General features: G+C 53.5%; 1 protein-coding gene and 1 long non-coding RNA gene across 3 annotated transcripts in view; one reads left to right on the top strand and one right to left on the bottom strand.

The window, feature by feature from the left end:
- ASTN2 (astrotactin 2) overlaps positions 1 to 13,483 on the top strand; it is a 426,223-nt gene that overhangs the window by 344,438 nt on the left and 68,302 nt on the right. The gene's annotated exons all lie outside the window — the stretch shown is intronic.
- Positions 6,112 to 8,206, bottom strand: LOC135330372 (uncharacterized). The gene is made up of 2 exons (XR_010392359.1): positions 8,084 to 8,206; positions 6,112 to 6,489 (listed from the first exon to the last, which is right to left on the bottom strand). It is a non-coding gene; the product is annotated as an uncharacterized LOC135330372 (long non-coding RNA).

The raw sequence follows: 13,483 nt of genomic DNA, 5'->3' as shown, positions 1-13,483 counted from the left end.
GGCTCCCTGTGGAAGTTGAGCACCTGATCGTTTTTCTAGAAGAAAGTTGTGTTCCTGTGTGTCCCATGTTTCTAATTGTGTTGGCTTTACAGGCCATCTCTCATTTGCTATCCCGCGTCTGCTGTGGGCAGTGGACCAGACCTAGGGGTCCAGCAGGCTGAGTTTGCTGTGAAGTCCCACTTGCTTATGCAAATATTTGCCTATCCAGGAAATACCTTGCAGACTGAATGAATCTGAGCTGGCAAATTTCCTGTGTGTATCCTCTGAATGGGTCATCTTCTCATATCTGGACTTAAAACGACCCTTGCTTGCAGGCATCTGTTTTTATTGCACCAATGCATTGCTACCTGGGTTGCAAGGAGCAGATATTGCATGATCAATCGGTGTTTTAGAGATTTGTTTACAGACATTATTTTAGATCAGAACTAGCTATAGAACATCAATAGGACTTTTCCCACCAATTTTTTATAGCTCCCTGGCGTTATCCACTGATCCATGTTATGCTGCAAAGCCAGCGCTCAAGACAAAGGTGAATGCAAATCCTCCACTGTCCCCACTGCCCTAGGCTGGATTTGAGGGTCACTGGCAGCCAGTTGGGGTGATCAGGCGTGACCAAGGCTGCCGTGCAGCTTTGGATGAGCTCCTGCAAGGCTCCGGGCAGTGCAAGCCAGGACAGAAGTGTGCCAGGAGGGTTCTGGCGTAGGAGCACGGAGCACAGCCCCGACCAGAGAGCTGGACCTGTGGGGGGGGGGGGGGCAGGAGGATGTGGAGGGCCCTGGGAGTCCATGTTGGGGCCTCCCAGCAGAACAGGAGTGACAAGGGACAGACTGGTCCAGGCCAGAATAAATGACATTAGCAGAACTGCAAAGGATGCACTTCAGGGGTGTTTTTCCCCTGCATTCACCTAAATCCAAAAGCGCCCTGCTTCAGGCATTTCTAAGCAATTAAAAGTTTGCCTCAGACTTCGCTTCCCCTCTGTCCTCTGCCCCATGTTTCAGAAGGGAGAGTAACTAAAACGTGCTTGAGGAGCACTAAGTGTGACCATTTGTCATGGAGATCGGGCGGAGGAGAGGCAGGCAGGAGGGAGCAAAGCGGATGCAGGGAGCGCCCCGGCGAGCGGGTGCCCACCCCTCCTTCGTGCCCCCCAGCCTTCCCTCCACCCACCGTGCCCCTTTGCAGCTAACTTCTCAAGAAGAAAGAATAATAAAGGTTTGGCAGGTCTATTCACACTGTGTAAAATTGAATTAGCAGTGGTATGTGAGGAACATGGCTCAATTTCCATGGGGATGAGGAGATCTTTATCACCCCCCCAGGATTATCCTGCGCAGCACAAAGCCCTTCTCGGAACCAGCAGATAGACATCCCGCCCTGTGCTTCTCCGGGGTAGAATCAAGGTGACGTCCCCTTTGGGCTCACGGTTGCTGAACTGGCTCAGGGCTTAGCCAAACTGGGGAAGTGAAAGGGGAGAAGGAATCAGGGAAGCAGAAATGCGTGCGTTCGAAGGTGCAGGCTGGCGATGGAGCAGAGCGATAGCAATAGGGGAGACTCCCCCCCCCATCATGTTTTCTGCGCCGTCTCCTTTGACAAGGTCTGATAGCTTTTGATACCCTTTGGCGAATGCTCAGGGTGTTGTGAGGCTGTGAGCTGCAGTCAGGGCAGGAGGGACTGCCAGGAGGGCAGCTGTTACCAGAATACTCCAGGGGAACATCCTAATCCCAAAAATACCAGTGCTGGATTCCCTGCCTACTGCCGCTGGCCAGCCTTTACCCCTGCACTTAATGGCTGCGGAGAAAATGCCCAGGCCAATCCATAGGCACATTGCCTCCGTTGCAAAGGGACTCTCCCTCCTTTCCCAAGCAAAGGACCCTGCAGCCGTTGGAGAGCTTGCACGCCCCGGTGCACCTCCGTCAAATCTCGGGGATGGGCTAACGCTTTCGCCTGACGGCGGGTGGCAGAGACAGCGGGATGAACGTCACGCTGCTAACGACGCTGAAACAATGGGAAATAAATCTCGGCTTTAACTCCGAGACGCTGCTGGGTCTAAGCGGCGGACTGTGCTCTGTCTTTGCTGCCCTAGACAGCGAGCTGTAAAATGGAAAGGAAAAAGGAAGAGAGCCTTGTTCGCGCACACCCCCCCGCGCAGACAAGCCAAGCTCTGGGGCCAGACATACAGGAGCGAGCGGCCTCTTTGCTTCCTCCCTCTCCACCCTGCAGTAGGTGGGTGGGAAGGGACATGGGATGGGTGGAGACCGTCCCATGGTTTGGCCAAACCTCTCCTCCGTGCTAGCCAGCGCAGCTGAGCTGGGGCAACTGGTATCTGACACTGGAGCGCTTCTAGCATCCGCAGCAGGGAGAAGTTCTTGACGTCTGTGTGTACCGCAGAAAGGGCCGAGTAGAAAGTCCTCAAATGGTGTATAGCAGAGCGTATGGTATACGTGAGAGCAGGATTATAGCTGCTGTGGCTTCAGGCATTGCAGGGTGGGTGGGTCACAAGGGCTGTTTGAAAACAGAGTTGTGTCAGATTAAGTGGGAAGCTCTTCTCCTTGAAGGGCAGCCTAGGAAACAGCAATAGTAGAGAGCAAAAAGGGGAAAGGTGGCCATCAGGGTTGGAGGGGCACAGGACAAGGACAGGGTCTGTTGCATGGGGAAAGAGGGGTCTTGGGGATGCAGGAGGGGTGAAGGGACATGCCAAATCCCCCAAGGAGCAGGAGCCTATCTGTGATGCTGGGGTGAGGGGTGGTGGGCACTGGGCTGCAGGGCTGGGGATGGAGCAGAGCAACTGGAAAAGCAGCCTAGCCCTTTCTTCTCCCTCCTCAGTCTGCCGAATCTGTCATTCTTTGCATCTTTTTCCCGCCTCAGAATAATTTGTCAATGCCGTCGCTGCTGCGAATGTTTCCTGCAGAAAGGCAGCAGCCCAGTTCTCATGAGCAGTCTTGCCAGATATGCTAGCTAAGACCTGCCCATTCGAGGCTGGGAAAACCAGGCCCAAAATACCATGCAATGAACAGATGTTCCCTTTGGGTTATTGCCCATCCCAAACATCACAGGCCAGGCTCTATCAGCACTGACCCATGCAGCGCATGCTGACAAGTCTGGAGGGTTTTTTCCTCTTTTTTGTTGTTGTTGGGTATTTTTTTTTTTAATTTTAAAAATACTATTTCCATTAGGTGTGCCCCTTCACTGTCTTTACCCATGTTCTTGCAGGTTAAGCTCGTCTGCCAGAGACTTGGGCACAGTTTCTAAAGCAGGGACTGTTCTTGATCAAGCCTGGCCCCTCCGGTCTCTCTTGCACGCTTCCGTTCTTTCCCCAAAACGGCAGCCTAGGGCTCAGAGCTGAGTCCTGTCTAAATGCTGCTGTCTTACTTTTGCTCTGAGGAGCTGCTCCCTTTCTAGCATATTTGGCTGCTGGTGACCATACGCTACTTCTATGAGATACCTGCACGTGAGGATCATGCAAAACTTTGCAGATCAGGTGCCGCTGGGCTGCTGGGTGCCCTCCATCAGGTCACTCAGTCTTTCTGCCCCCTTTCAGCAGCACGGGGGTTGCAGCAAGCACGCTCGGTGATGCATGTTTGGGAAAAGGGTGGCGTGGAAAGGTAGAGCAGCATTTCACCCCAGCGGTGAAGCTGAGGCTTAAAGAGGTGAAGTGATTTGTGCAGCGTTGCACACTGAGTCCATGACAGAGCCAGAAATAAAGCTCATTGCTCTCTTTTAGCTACTTCTAGTTGCTCCCTGCTTCTTGTCCTGAACCGCAATGGTCCTCTCACAAATCGTTCCAGTACCCCCTTTTTACACCAACAAGCTGGCTTAGGGAGTGAAGTCGGCATCAGTTTCCAGGCTAAGAAAGGGTTAAAAATAACCTCAGGCACGGGCATGGCGCTGCTGAGGGAGCAGCGCAAGGTGGTGCCGGGGCTCAGCATCGCAGGGGGCTCGCCGGCGGCCGGGACGCCAGCTCGAGCCCTCGGTGTTACTCGCTGCGCGCGCACTGCCCGGCACTGGGGAGCAGAGCGTTCAGCCTTGTCCATGGCTTGGTTTTGTCCTGTAACCAGCCTGTTTATTGTTCTGAAAAGGTTAAACTGGTCAGGGGAGGGAAGGAAAAAAAAAAAAAGGAGTAGATTTTTTTTTCTTCCCCTTTCTAATGAGAGTCTAGGGACCTTTTCCCTGCTGACGTCAGAGTCATATCCAATAGCCTTTGCAGTGAGGCCTGATTTGCAAAGGACACCCTGGGGTAAAGCAAAAATCTTGGTGAAACCTTTAAAAAGGAAAAAGCACCCTTTGAGATGATTTTCTGCTTCTTTTATGTCCTGATTTCACCTTCTAATTACTATTTTTTTTTTAAACCTGGGGAGGGAGGGCGGGGGAGGGAGCGCGCAGCCCCCCGTGCACGCACACGCTCGCCGCCTCTCTCGGCGCTTGGCTCTCTCCCCCAGCTGCCATGCAAGGATAAGCTAAGCCTGAGCAGCTGGGCTGCTCCGGCCTCCCTTGGCCGGGAAGCCGAGGGGGCCCCGTCTGGGTCGCTCTGGACTCAGGCAGCCCCAGCCCTGCCACTCTGCGCGCGCCTTCGCCTCGCCTCACGGGTGGTGCGGGGCCGGGGCGCCATGCGGGCTCGCCAGCCGCTGGTCCGGGCGCCCGGCAGGCCGCGGGCCCTCGCCCCCTCCTCCCTCCCGAGGCAGGTAGGCGGAAACGGGCCCCGGCGAGGTGGAGCCGCGGCTCTGCTGCTGCCCGGCCGGCGATGTCGGAGCCAGCCCGGGCGGCGTGTTAGGACTTTGCTGTCGGCAGAGGCTCCGAGCCGGCGCGTGCCCCCTCGCAGAGCCGGGGCGGAGGGGACAAGCGAGGCGCAGCGTTGCCCCGCTGCTGGGCCCCGGCTCTGTCCCCACAAACCGCCACCTCTTGCTCCCTTGCTGCCTCTCCCCGGCGGCCGGGGCCCTCTCTCCACGGCAGGAGCGGCGAACGCGCAGGCGTAGGTGGCGAGGAAATAATTTTAGCCTGCCGAAGGCCGCGTCGAGGAGCGCTGCCAAAACATCCCTGCTAGGGACCGACGGCCTCTGTCCGCAGCGCGGCTGCCCACGCGCTCGCGCTTCTCTGCCCGCCCCGGCTGCCGCGGGCGCTCGGAGGGGAGCTCTCCCCCGGCGGTGGCATCGCTGGGATGCCGGGCAGCCCTGCCAGGAAGGGCAGCGGTGGGGATTTGACTCACTGCTCCTAATTGCGGCCCTGCTGCAGGCGGTGGCGGGTGATCCCTGCTTGCCTGGGCTGGTTCGAAATGGGCCCTCCGGAGGCAAAAGGCTCCTTACCCAGAGCTGGGCTGGGGGGTACCCTCTGGGTGGAGGTTTTGTTTTAATAGGAAGAAACATTTTAAGTTTACCATTAAAACTTTAGCCTTCTCCCGCCACCCACTTGTACTGCTCAGCGATGAAGGCTGTCGCAAGCTCCGTGGCTGCTCTTAAATCTCCTCTGCTGGCTGTGCGTGTGCAAGGGAGGAGGCAGGGGAGAACCAGTCAACCCTGGACCCCACCAGGGGAAAGCTCAGTGTGAGAGGTGACCTTGGCTTGCTTGAAGCACTACCCCTCGCCCGCAGTAGTCCTCTCCCAGGGGAAAGCAAGCTGAACACCTGAGCCCAAGGGAGGAGAAGTGTTTTTTAATTCTTCTGCATTATAGACAGGCTGGGAAAGGTGTCTGGTGTCTTCGGCTGTTCATCACCTGCCCTTCACACAAGGGCTTAGGGGAATGGTGGTCTCCCGCTTGGGCTCACCATTTTGATGCACTGAAATGCAGTAAATGAAAGCCTTGATTGAGTCAGCACTCAGCGATGGGGCAGGGAGGACAGCCTGTCTTTTCCTTAAAAGCACATGCTGTGGCAGGATAGTGCGGATGTAGCTCCAGGAGCACAGGCATGGAGGAGAGGCCAGGCTGCACAAGGCAGTGCTGTCTTCTGGCCTCGTCCTCAGTGATCCTCCGAGCACAGATGTCCACAGCAGGTAACGCTGCTGCTTTTCCAAGGAAAAGTGACTGGAAGGGAGAGCTGGATGTGCAGGAGCACTCAGGCCTCTTAGATGTGTTTCTTTTGTGGTTTTACCAGTAGTTTGTTTGCTGTTTTTGAGGACTTCTAGAGGAAGACGAGTGTCTCATTCTCTTTCATAGCCAGACTTCATGAGGTTTTCAGGGCTCAGAGCTGGTTTGCTGGAGAGCACAGGGTATTACCGCCCTCAAGGAAATGATGTTTGCTTACATTTCCATGTTTGTGAGACACAGCCAGACGCCCGTCTTTTCCCCCCGTTTAAGCAGCAGTGTTTCAGGTAGGCTGAGGTGCAATGGCCGGAACTGAAGACCGTGCCAGCGCTGGTGCAGCGAAGGCCATCTGGGGCCGGCAGAGGATGCTGCCAGCCTGGAGTAAGGCGTACAGGCAGCCTCATCCCAGGTGAAAATAGCAAGGCATTTGTTTTACTCGGAGGATGGGGAACAGCACCATTTCAGATGAGTCCAACCAAAAACCTGAAATTAAAACACGAGACTCGATAGAAGTTTAATTCTGGGTCCAAAATTTATAGTCATTCTCTTCTTAATAGATCGGATTTTATCTGGATCTGAACACATCCAAACCATGAGAGATCAGCTTCTGGTCTGGCTCCTGATCTAACCTTTACAGATTCAGTCTCTCTGCTTCCTCCTCCTGCTTTGCTCTGGAAGCATTTCAGCACCAAGCAGAAGATCTGGGTTCAACAGCCGTGCTTTTCTAGTTCTCCCCCAAACTTTTGCTGTTCTGCATCCAAATCAAACCACTCGTATTTTTGTTTGCTTAGCCCGGGATAACTCCTTCTCTTTGGGCTGGTGTGAAGTCCTCCACGCGCTGGAGGGTCGTAGGGCTGGGTGTGTTTGTGTCTCTTTTTGGAGACCAGTGCAGTGGGACGTTGCACCTCACTGATGCAAGTAGTGGGTATTGCTATGAAACCGTTTAATTAGTGTCTTAATGCGCACTAGGTGCAGCCGTGTATGCAACAGGCTGCAAAGACGTTTTCACAATGCTGCTCGTTCCCTTGCTGAGCGCTAGCAATGAGCAAGTCCTATGAGGGAAGGTACTTTCCTTAAAATTAAGCAAATTTCCTCCATGCCATGATATTTGGAGGGTCTATATATGGTTCTCTAGTGTTATCCAGGACTTTCTCTGCGCTGCAACCTGAAGACCCCTGCGATAAAGCACATACCAGGGCAGGGTGAAAAGCTTCACGAGACCCCAAGGGGGGGGCTATATTACTCTGAAAAATTTCTCAGGATGTCCTATATGGATCTTGGGGCAGGATTTCTTTCATCACGCGTTGAAGAGCTTGGGAAGAAATGACCAGCTGGGGTAGGGAAGGAGGGCGTTACCACGGGATATCTGTCTGCACGAAGAAGCACCCAGAGGTGGTTTCTGAATTTTTGCGCTCTGCGTGCAGGGCTGAGCGGGTCCCTTTGGAGGCAACAGGGCAGCCCAGGCTCGAAACAGGACGCAAAGGGCCGTGGGGAAGCAGGGGAGCTCTGCGTGGCAGCGGGGTGCTGGCCTCGGCGCGCAACGCCGCATGCTTGGTGGTGGCGGTGTCTGTTTGGGACATCCCTGTTGGGCCGAGGGCTGTCACAGAGCAAAAATCCTCAGGGGATGCGAGACGCGGCCCGGCCCAGCTCCGCCACCGGCCCACGCCGAATCGCTGTCCGCGGCATCCTCCCCCCCGGCAGCCTCCGGCCAAGCCTTGGCCGAGGGACAGCGCAGCCTGCCCTTGCGCGGCGACGGCGGGGGCCTCCTCCAAGAAAAACATCCAGGCTGCCGCTGGGATTGAGCAAGCAGCCGGCCGGGGCGCGCGGGGCCGAGTGACGCAGGCGTGGCGAGGAGGGTCCCGGCGCGGGGCGCCCGGCCACCCCAGCCCCACGCCGGGCGCCCTGGCAGCGGGCCCTACGGCCACGCTTGCTTCCCGGCCACCGCGCCGCAAAGGCTAGCGGCGCCCTCCGAGAGCCCCTCCTTCCTTCCCCTCGGCTCCCTCTCTTCTTCCTCGCTTCTCCCCCCTCTTCCTCCCCGCACGCGCCCCGCCGCCGCTGCTGCTCGCTTTGGAATTACCTTAAGCAAACACGGCTGCGTCCTCCCCGCACCGGGCGCAGGAGCAGCTGCAGCCCCCTTGCCAAATGCAGGCTTAGAGGCACAGCACAGACACGGCTCCATTAAGCCAGGCTGAGCCTTACGGGAATCGTTCCTGGCCTGGTCTCGAAAAAACAAATATAGCACGTTGGTTTGCTTTGGCCGCGCCGGGGGGGTCACTCGGGGACGCAGGTTTGCTGTGCTGCGGCGCGGCGAGGGCTGTGGCGCGGCAGCCTGCAGGGCCGTGGAAATGGTCCGTCGTTATTTACACGCCGGGGACGCGGCCAGCGAACGCCGAGGTTGGGCTCGGGCCCCGGCACGCGTGGGGGCAGTCGCGGGGCCCACGGGGCTCTCGGCCACACGTTGAGCCGAAGCCAGCGTGGTGGCTCGTGGTCGCCCCGACCGGAGCAGCCGCAGGAGCCGTGCGGACGAGCGGAGGCTTCGTCGCCAAACCCCCGCCGCCATCCCGGGCGTTTTCTCGCGCTCCGGCGCGGATGCTGCGCTGGGAGCGCTCCCGGTGTGGTGTCCCGGCGCGGTGGCAGGAGCGGGCTCCACCTTGCCGTCCACCATGGAGGGGTGGACAGGCTTTCCGCCTTGCTTGGGGCGAGTTGCTCAGGCTGCCTGTAAAACCAGGCTGGTGACACCTTCCTCCCGGTTTTTGCAAGCCCGAGCTGTTCGAATTGCCAGCGCTTTGGGATGGGAGCTGTTCGTGCATAAAACATCTAGCATGTGTTGGTTATTATTTGGATATGTTATTATAAGTCAAATAAACAGTAATAATTTATGTTGGATCTGGGGTTAACCTTTGTACACCAGGGAAACCAACCTGCAAAGAGAGAAAGAAAACACTGACACCATCTAGTGTGTTTACTGACATTTGGGTTTTGCGCTGGCATGTTTTCAAACACCAGAAGCCAGTAAGTACACTCGGTAAGTACGCATAGATATACTGTATAAACATGAGATATAAGAGCAGGTTTTTATTTCTGTATCTGCGCGTGTACACACACAACAAACACACACAAACACATCCATCAGGTCTGCAGAATCAATATCGAAATGATTTTCTGTTTGCATGCTTTCTGCTTATGACCAAAGCATGACTTCATTTTCTTTCATAACCCACTATTTCGGCTGCAAAACAAAAAAGCCATAAATCTAGATTATATATAAAGGCTTCTCGTATTATCTGAAGGTTACGCTAGAGTAAAGGAAGAAAATGTCTCAAAGCTAGTTTACCCTTTCTATTGCTGTGTTTGTGGGATGGGGGGAAACAAATATGGACTATTACCAAGATTCAGTTTTGATTTTCTTTTTTTCATATCTCCTGTCAGTAATTTCACTGCCACTTGCCGGCCCCATCCAGGACGCCCGTGTGCGTGCACACGCGGCCTCTCGCCTCTCCTTCGCGCTTGCGTCCGACCCAGCACAATATAGATGGCTCTTTTGCTGTTCCCTCATCACCTTATAAATAGCTTTTCCTTCGGATACTTGGCCTACTGCACCGTGCAGTAAGGGGAACGGAGAAAACCTTGGGTTCTGGGTGCAGATTTGCTGCCGACCCATCGTCCGAGTCACGTGGCCCCTCGGAAGCTAATCCACCCTTCCCTTGGCTCTGGTCGGCTTGTGGGTGGTCCAGGATAGGGATTGCGCCTATAGGTGCCCATCACGAGCAGGTATTAATGAGGCTAAATATATATGACCGTGTGTGTGTATGTGTATATATACACATACATATATATAATATGTACGTATGTATTTAACTATGACAAACAGAAACAGTTCTACCTCTTTCCCTCCTTAAAATCATTTGAAATATTCTGTTAAATAAAATCCCTCCTTTACAGCCCCCTACTTTTCCCCCCTTCCCCAGTAAAACTCACCTAGGGTTAATTTAAAGGCTTTGCTGTGCAAAAGCGATAAGAGGTTTGGGGTTTTTTTTCCCCCCGTTACTGACCTTTTAAAACTTAAAATAACCCTTAATGATTGGTGATTTTGTGTTTAAAAAAAGTCATTTTGAAGGCAAAAATTTCATTGTTCCATTCCAACAGAGTCGTAATAGAGCCATTTTGACCCTATCAGAGCAATTGCCTTGCTTTTATTCCCCCCCAAAAACAAAATTTCATTGAAATGTGTGCCTTTTTCAAAACCTGTTATTTTTAACAAGAAGGATTTTTTTTCTTTTTTGCTGGAAAACCGATGTCAACCTAGTATTTCTGACCAGTTCTCCTCCAAATTGCAGGCTGGTCTTTCGGGGGCACCTGTAGTTAAATCGGTGTGGTCCAAGCTTTGCAGCATGTGCATAGGGGGTGATACCAGTTTGGGGGCCACTCACATTCCCCCCAAAAGCAAGGGAGGGCGGGCGAGCAGGAGGGCTCGGGCTGCAGCGTGTCTCTTGGCCGGGTCTCCTGCGTGCGCAGCGTTGAACCCGGCCGCTTGCCACGCGGGTGCTGCCCGTCGTCCCTCTGGACGGAGTGCTGGGATGTCTCCGAGCCCGCGGTGTTTGCGTTCTTGTTTCGCTTGAGGGCTTTTTGGTTTTTCACGGGGTTTGGGGTTGTTTTGGTATTTTTGTTGTTGTTATTTTGGTTTTTGGGTTTTTTTGCATCGTCCTTGCAAGGTGAGCCGCTCTGGCTGCCCCGCCGTGCCGCTGCATCTCTCCTCCTTCGCCACCCGGGCGCCGCAAGCGGCGGGAGCCCCGCTCGGCCGCCCCGGCCTGCAGACGCGCGCGGCGATGGCTCCGGCAGCACCTTTCCGAGATCCCCCGCGTTCACGCAGCCTCCGTGTGCGTCGGGAGGCCACTGGAGTGGCTGGGAGGGATTTACCAGGTCCAAATTCACTTGACAGAAAAACAAAATTCCAGCGTAATTTTAACCAGCTGTGGCAGGAGAGCGAACGAGAGTGGGAGGGAGAGGGAAGGCGAACTCGGTGCGTGTGCGGAGGGCGGGAGGGAGGGGATGCCGGCGAGCAGCCCCGCTGCGAGGGAGCTGGCTCCGCGCGGCATTTGCAGGACGGGTCCACACGGTGCAGCCCTGCGGCGAGAGCGGTCCGAGCCTGCCCGTCCCGTAGGCAGCCGTCGTCCCCCCGGCCAGGTCGCGAAAAGGCAGCGGGAAGGTGCTCGGGCTGGACTCACGGCGCACCTCCGCCTGTTGCATGGTTTCCCCCGGGAGTGGGATCAGATTTATACCGTTGTCACGTTGTCTTAGGTGCTCAGGTGGAAAACGCATACATAACGCTAAAAAAATTGCCTAAAAATTCAGTCGACGTTTAAAAAATTAAAAAAAGAAATTTTGAAGAGAAAGGGCTACATGAGTTCACCATCTAGCTTTTATTTTTGTGTTCGTTGGTATGATGGAATGAGCCTGGCCTGTCCTACAAAGATGTACGGCAAGCAAATACATTTAGCTTCAGTATGATTTTAATTTTGAATTTAATTTAAATAATGTAAATATATATTTTATGGTGCAGTCATTAATTTTATACATGTGTACGTTGTGTGTGTTTTGTAGGTATAATGGAAACAATGCAATTTTGAATTAAATGTGAGCTACTTTTAAGTCTAACTATTTGAGAATACATGTTCATGATTTCAAAGTTAGAGAGCTTTCCAGGAGGGATTTCTTCAATAACCTGAAATGTTTAGAGATATTTTTATTGCATTTTATTATGTTTCCCATCCCCTGTTTCCATTTTAGAGGGTTTGTACCAAATGAGTCAAATATCTGATGGATCTGGGAACTCCTGTTTGAAGCCTCTTGCTATATAACAATTTTTCCACATATGCGAAGCCTCAGTAAGGCTTCAACCCCTTCAGCAAGCTGCAGATGAATAGCTCATTGAAGGCAGGGAGATTTCAAGCATGCACAAAGCTGTGTCCACGCAGAGATTTTGCAGAATCAGGGCTATGTGCTGTGACGCATAAATGTGGGTAAAAATGAGCTTATGCAGGACATAAATAGAGGCGAACATTCACAGCATTTACAAGAGAATGCAGCAATGCTCACAGTGGTGAAAGTGCCAAGCTGAATGCCCTCCTTTGGGCAGGGACACCCCTGCACAATGAAGCAGAAATTTCTGTGAGATAAATGAATCGCATACTGAGGTTCCCCATGCTCATTTTCCATGCAAGTCTAACATTCTTTTTTTATTAAAAAAAAAAATCAACAAAACATTGTATTGCCGTGCCGAGGCTTGGTTTGTGAGGGCTTCTGTGCGTGCTGAGCTCAATGTGGGCAGGACATCTGGTTGCGTTGTGGGCTTAGGCGCGGAGCGGGAAGGCTGCCCAGCGGGCAGGAGGGCAGAGAAGCCCCGCTTAGTCCCCGGTGTGAAAGAGGCTTTGCAGGGGCAGTTGTCCTAGGTGTCCACCAGCCCAGGATGGCGGCAAAGGCTGGGTCATGGCTTCTCTTGGTCGGCTCCCCGCGTTGTCAGGGGACATGTGGTCTGAGGACCACACGTGCTCCTGTTCAGGTGCGGTAGGTGTGATTGCCTGGCTGAAGCTCGAGTCCTAATTCCTTCCCCTTCATGTTTCATATTTCAAAACAAGCAAACAAACAAAAAAAAATTACGGGAAGGTATTTGGAGCTTCTGAAAACATCAGAAGGCACCGCTTGTCCCACTGACTAGGTGCCTGCTGTACTTTCTCTGTTAAATCCTTTCCCCCTAGGTGGTACAATTTTCTGAAGAAACATTTGAAAGGCAATTGCGTGCAACGAGGTATTGCCTCTCCTAGGGACAGACACCTCTTCCCACCCCAACTGCAGTGCGTAGATCGACTCTGTCCAAACCATGATCCCCGCCAGCGATGGGAGCCTGACAAAATTAAAACTGTATGAGGGAGAAACGCTGCTAAATGGATGGCAGCCAGTTAGGGTATCATTAGTCTAATCTAACCTTCAGTGTCGCTGTCACTCCCCATTTGTGTATTTATATGCTGATTGTAGCACTTAGTTTTGGAGAGCCCTATTCGAAGGAGGCAAGCATTTAAGGCAGCTATGTGACTGCTCCAAATGTCATCTGAAGAAAAGTGGCACCTCATTTTCCTAGGAACCTGAGGTCTGCTCTTACCCTGCGTAATATGCTCTCTCATGTCTCAACCAAAAAGTTTAGCGCTCTTTGAGATCCCTGGGAGAAATAACTCAGCATTAAAGATGCCGGCAGTAGTGGGTGGCATTCAGAAGGCAGCCCAGAGGTGTCCCTTGGGCACACTTAGTGCAAAAACTCTGCTTCCCCAGGTAGCTCTGAGCTTCCTATTAGCGTTTCCATTTTTCCTCCAGCACTCTGAGTTCTTTGAAATGCATTACGTGACCTCTGTCAGACCACATGGCTTAACTAGGCTTAATGAGAATTTTTTTTTCCCTGTCCCCATGGCTGACTTGATGCTTCTCT

The sequence above is a fragment of the Dromaius novaehollandiae genome, chromosome 20 (genome assembly GCF_036370855.1).
Source record: "Dromaius novaehollandiae isolate bDroNov1 chromosome 20, bDroNov1.hap1, whole genome shotgun sequence".
Classification (NCBI taxonomy): Eukaryota; Metazoa; Chordata; class Aves; order Casuariiformes; family Dromaiidae; genus Dromaius; species Dromaius novaehollandiae.
Note: the sequence above shows the minus strand (reverse complement) of the source record. Positions and strands in the feature narration are given on the sequence as shown.